Raw genomic sequence first — 6,000 nt, 5'->3', positions numbered from 1 at the left:
CATAGCATGTCCATGGCTACAGCCTGCACCAAAAAAATCACGCACCCACTGTTGCCTAGGGCTGCAATGGTGCAAAAATGTGGTTACAAAGCATGGATCCACAGGGATTCTCAGGATCTTTGCATTGGGTCACCCCAAATTCACCATCAGATCACATGTCTGTGGCCACAGCATGAAGCACAAAAATGATACATCCACTGTTTCATTCAGAATGTTTTTTCCCTTGTTTTCCTCCTCTAAAAACGATGTGCGTGTTATGGTCAGGTGCGTGTTATAGAGCGAAAAATATGGTATGTGTGTGCGCGTGTATGTACTGCATAATGTGTGTGTGTGTGTGTGTGTGTACTGTATATATGTGTGTATATATATAAACATAGACACATGTTTGTGTATATGTGTGTGTATGTACTGTCTATATAGGTGTATGTATACACACACACACACAAATATGTGTGTGTGTGTATATATATATATGTTTGTGTGTGTGTTTGTACTGTAGATGTGTGTGTGCGCGTGTGTGTATATATATGTGTATGTGTGTATTGTATATATGTGTGTGTGTGTGTGTGTGTACTGTATGTGTGTGTATATATACCGTAGATACTGTAGACAAAGGCTGTATTTTCTTCTGTTTTTTCTTCCCAGATGGGACCCCAAGAGGCATCAAGCATTCTTCCCAGATCGGCTGTTCTACATCTGGCACAACTGAAATGCCCAAGGCTGCCACTGTGGCGCAGAGCAGGTGAGGAGCGTCAGTGTGACTGTCCTGGCAACTCAGTATAGTTTTAATTTGTGATGATTATTTTTTAATATATACACAAATATCCCAGAAGCACTATTGCCAGAGACTTGTCTTTACAGCTGTCTTCTTTTTTATATCTTTATATATGATGATGATAATAATAATAATATTATAATATGATAATAATAAATATTATATGATCATATATATAAAATAATATATACCATATTTTTCGCACCTTAAACGGCACCTTGTTTTAGAGGGGGGAGAACAAGAAAAAAAAATTCACTCCCTCTCTGCCCAGCGCCCCTTCAGCGAAGCAGCAGGAGGCGCTGCACAGAGAGGGGGAGAATTTCCCCCCTCTTGTTTCCCCCCTCTAAAACAAGGTGCCGTTTAAGGTGCGTTCAGACGCCTTCAGGCAGCTACCTTGGAAGCCTGGAGAGCGAGAGGGGTCGGTGCGCCCCGACCCCTCTCACTCTCCAGGCTTCAGGTTCCTTTCGACCTGCTCTTTGGGGCTGGCGGGGGGAAGCCCACCACCAGCCCCAATGAGCAGGTCAGGGAGCAGCGGAAAGGCGCGCGGCTATAGAGGCTCCTGCCATAGCTGCGTGCCACCTCTGCAGCCAGGAGAGGGTCGCTGGGGGCTTCTTTAGCCCTGCGCGCGCTCTCCCACCTGGAGAGGTGGCACACAGCTATAGAGGCTGCTACAATAGTTGCGTGTCACCTCTCCTGCTGGGAGAGGGTCACTGGGGGCTTCTTTAGCCCCCCGTGCTCTCCCGGCTGGAGAGGTGGCGCGGGGCTATAGAGGCTCCTGCCATAGCCGCGCGTCACCTCACCAGCCAGGAGAGGGTCACGGGGCTATGCTGTCTTCACTCCATAGGACGCACACACATTCCCCCTTCATTTTTGAAGGGGAAAAAGTGTGTCCTATGGTGCGAAAAATACGGTAATATGATAATAATAATATATGATAATAAAAGATGTTTATTTTTTTTTAGTTACATACTGTACATACACATAATATATTACACTTTACATTTACACTTGCTCTTGAGAGCTGACTTTCCTTTCAGGCTTCTTTATGTCCCTCTAACTTTTCGCATTGTCTTTATCCATATTTCTTCTTCCATTCTTCTCCATAAAAGGTCTGTAAGCAAATAATCTTCCTAGATATACAGTTCTTATCGTCTATCTACATTCATTCACAAATACTGTTCGTTACATTAATCATAATATACCATATTTTTCGCCCTATAGGACGCACATTTTCCCCTCCAAAAATGAAGGGGAAATGTGTGTGCGTCCTATGGGGCGAATGCAGGCTTTCACTGAAGCCTGGAGAGCAAGAGGGGTCGGTGCGCACCTACCCCTCTCGCTCTCCAGGATTCAGGAAGCTCTGCGCAACCCTCGGGAGACCGGCTCCCGGTGGCAGCGCAGAGCTGCCTGCAGTCCCAGACTCAGCGCACTTCTCCCCATCGCCGGCCCCACAAGCTCGGGGGACAGCAGGGAAGCGGAGCGTGCCTTCCCGCTGTTCCCCGACCTGGTTCTTCCAGCCCTGCACCTGGGGGGGGGGGATTTTTTTCCCCTTTATTTGCCCCCAAAAAAACTAGGTGCGTCCTATGGGGCGCAAAATACGGTACATTTTTATTTCTTACTGTTTTTATTATTCAGTAAATTTCAGCAAATTTCTTCCTCCTCCTCTTCCTCCTTTTCAGAGCAGGAATTCAGACCTAAGAAATATCAAGAATGTCAATTATTTTCACAAGAAGGGAAAGAGGGGTCCCCGTCCAAGCAGATCTATAGTATTTCAAGCCCAGATTGCAGTGGAAGAAAGAATCAAGTGGGAAAGGAGCCAGCAGATGACTAACGGGAAGAAATGTGCTTTTCCCCCCGTTTCTTCCTTCTGAAGCACTTTCCCAAGAATCATATGATGGTGCATCTAGCGGGAAGAGACCCCAGGGTCATCCAGCCCAACCCCTTGCAATAGTGGAAAAGACATGGATAGGAAAATAAACAGTGACCCCGTGTGGCCATTACTGGGAAAGACATCAAATAGTATTTTCAAACAGGAATTATTTCCCCTGTCAAACTTTTAATTTATCTCATTTGGATTCTGAAGCATACAAATGAGCTTTACCTCCTTTTATCATCACAACAATAGTATAATGACATGTTTTTTGTCCTGATTTATGATTAATAAATCCATAGTTTGATTAATAAATCCATGGTTCCACAAGCCTCACGCCACTCTGTGTGCGCCATTAGCTTGGCTTATATGTCCTGGCTTTTAAGCCTGGGTCACTGATTTATGTCAGAGCAGAGGCAGGTGGGTCTTCGCAGCAGGACGGCCGGAAGGAGACGATCCTGCTGGGTCTTGCTCCCCTCTGCATGCCGACAACCACAACTCACTTCAAGAAATGCTCTTTCTCTTTCTGAGTCTATATCGGGAAGGGACCCCAAGGGTCATCCAGTCCAACCTGCTACCAGGCAGGAATTGGCAACCTCACCCGCTTTGTGTCCCCAGCCCAGCTGGACGCTGCCCTCTTCAAAGGCCCCTGGAAGGCGATTTAGGGATCCACTGAGGGATCCACCCTTCTCCTGCAGCTCCAAGTTCAGTTCTGCCATGAAGCCCCTCTTGCCATCCCCTTTGGCTGCTTGAAGTTCTTGGGGTGACTGCTCATATGCTAACAACATTTATACCTCCAGGCAAAACAGAAAGCAATGGAGGCTTGCCATTAAGGCTGGGGTCTTCTTGATCCAAAGTGGGTTTTGGATGCTCCATTAGACAAATCAGCCAGCTCCCAGCCTCAAGTATTTGAATGCCCAGTGAATTCAAATATTATCATTTGTGTGCTAGTGTACGTGCAAGTGTACCCCTTTGGGATGCTAATTCATCTCTGCTTGGATTATGTGGATAAATCTATAGGTGAAAGAATCAATTATCTGGTTAAAGCAATGGTTCCTTGGAAGAAATTAAGTTTTCAACACATTGCTTTGTCCCCTTTAGAAAAGGAAAAAGGAGACAAACCTCACCAACATGGGGGAAGCCAGGAGGTGCTGCCCCACCCCAATCAAATAAAAAAAAACACTTTACTGTATTTTTACTGTGCTGGTTAGGGGGGTCGGTGTGATATATTGTTTAAAAATGTTCTTAAGTGTTAATTGTATATTTCTATTTTTTTCTGTTTTACCTTCATGCCTGCAGCTGACTTTTCCTCCACCTCCTCTTCTCCCTTCGTCAGGCGAAGCTTCCTCCTCCTCCTCCTCCTCCTTTTCAGAGCAGGAATTCAGACCTAAGAAATATCAATAATGTCCATTATTTTCACAAGAAGGGAAAGAGGCCCATGTCAAAGCAGACCTATAATATTTCAAGCCCAGATTGCAGTGGAAGAAAGAATAAAGTTGGAAAGGAGCCAGCAGACAACTAACTGGAAGAAATGTGTTTTTCCCCCGTTTCCTCTTTCTGAAGCACTTTCCCCAGAATCATATAATGGTGCATCTAGCTGGAAGGGACCCCAAGGGTCATCCAGTCCAACCCGCCGCAAGGCAGGAATCTGAGAATGAACCACAAGGGTTGATTTCATAATAATAATAATAATAATAATAAGTGGAGGAATTGGGATCTTGAGGAATTAGCTGGTTTCAAAACCACTGCTTCAAGCAGTGCTTCATCTGAACAATACACTGTTCAGGTACAGTTTTCAATACATTAAAGGCGGCCTGAGAGGGAAAGCAAGGGAGATCTGCACTTTATTTTATATAAAGAAGAATAATTATTCTTATCACAGCCAGTTCCTCTGGAGTTGCTTCTCCCCCCAATTCAAATAAATAAAAATAGTATACTGTTAAGGCTTAGGAGGGAAGAGGCCGTGTCCCACTTGGGTGGGTGTAATTAGTAATAATAATAATAATAACAACAATAATAATAATAATTTAAAATTTAATGATACTGATAATTTATTACTCTTTCCAAGCCACCAGCAGGATATTTTTAAAAAACGAGAAAACGTCATATACTCCAAATTCCCTCACCTTTTTATAAGAATAACCATGATAATTGTTGGCAGGTTTGGGGATGGGATAATAATAATAATAATAATAATAATAATAATAATAATAATAATAATGGAGGAAAGTGGCAAAGGAGTGGCTTTTATATTCTTTTTATATTTGTATTTATAAATATATTTACATTTATATTTACCGTATTTTTCGCACCATAGGACGCACTTTTTCCCCTCCAAAAATGAAGGGGAAATGTGTGTGCGTCCTATGGTGCGAATGCAGGCTTTCGCTGAAGCCTGGAGAGTGAGAGGGGTCGGTGCGCACCGACCCCTCACGCTCTCCAGGCTTCGCGGACCTCTCCGCAAGGAGCCGGAGCGCTCCGGCTCCTTGCGGAGAGTTGCCAGCATGGCGAAGCCTGCGCGCGCTGAGCTCAGCGCGCCCAGGCTTCGCGGACCTCTCCGCAAGGAGCCGGAGCGCTCCGGCTCCTTGCGGAGAGTTGCCAGCATGCCGAAGCCTGCGCGCGCTGAGCTCAGCGCGCCCAGGCTTCGCGGACCTCTCCACAAGCAGCGGGAGTGCTCCCACGGCTTGCAGAGAGCTGCCTGTTTGTGGGCTGGGGTCGGGGGAAGCTCGAGCTTCCCCCGCCCCAGCCCCGCGCCTGGGGGGGGAAAATAATTTTCCCCCCTTTATTTCCCCCCAAAAAAATGGGTGCGCCCTATGGTCCGGTGCGCCCTATGGTGCGAAAAATACGGTATTTTTAACTTCCACTGTCAAGTGGAAAGGATACATTCAGGCAAAATATTTGTAACATGTAGTGTGTAATTTCTGCAAGAAATACATTGTTTCAGATACGGTTTCCAAGATACAATTTGAATAAATAAAAATACTAGACTGTTAAGCCTTAGGGGGTTAGGGTTAGAATATAGAATAGGATAGAATAGAATATATAGAATATATAGAATAGAATAGGAGAATAGAATAAGAATAGGATAGAATAGCATTAGAATAGAAAAGGTTAATTAGAATAATAGTAAGAAGAAAAAGAATAGAATACTATAAGAATAGAATAGGATAGGATAGGATAATTATAATAATAATAGTAATAGAATAATAATAATATAGGATAAAATAGAATAAGAATAGGATAATAGAATAATAATAATAATAATAATAATAATAATTTAAAAAATAATGATAACTTATTATCATTCCCCAGCCACCAGCATATTATAAAAAATGATAAAACATATGCTACAAAC

General features: G+C 43.9%; 1 protein-coding gene and 1 long non-coding RNA gene across 4 annotated transcripts in view; one reads left to right on the top strand and one right to left on the bottom strand.

The window, feature by feature from the left end:
• Positions 1 to 6,000, bottom strand: part of LOC309360243 (uncharacterized protein) — a 41,100-nt gene that overhangs the window by 22,695 nt on the left and 12,405 nt on the right. Inside the window, exons 3-4 of one of the 3 annotated variants that reach the window (XR_014163967.1) lie at positions 3,931 to 4,032; positions 2,422 to 2,469 (exon numbers count right to left, since the gene is read on the bottom strand). The exons of the other annotated variants lie outside the window; for them this stretch is intronic. The gene's annotated coding sequence lies outside the window, so the exon portion shown is untranslated. Of the gene's footprint in view, positions 1 to 2,421; positions 2,470 to 3,930; positions 4,033 to 6,000 lie in introns of those variants that run through there. 3 annotated transcript variants of the gene reach the window in all.
• Positions 1 to 6,000, top strand: part of LOC309360383 — a 32,371-nt gene that overhangs the window by 20,302 nt on the left and 6,069 nt on the right. The window lies entirely within an intron of this gene.

The sequence above is a fragment of the Podarcis melisellensis genome, assembly GCF_964234715.1.
Source record: "Podarcis melisellensis genome assembly, chromosome: 17".
Classification (NCBI taxonomy): Eukaryota; Metazoa; Chordata; class Lepidosauria; order Squamata; family Lacertidae; genus Podarcis; species Podarcis melisellensis.
The sequence above is the reverse complement of the archived record's forward strand: the minus strand, read 5'-3'. Positions and strand labels throughout refer to the sequence as shown.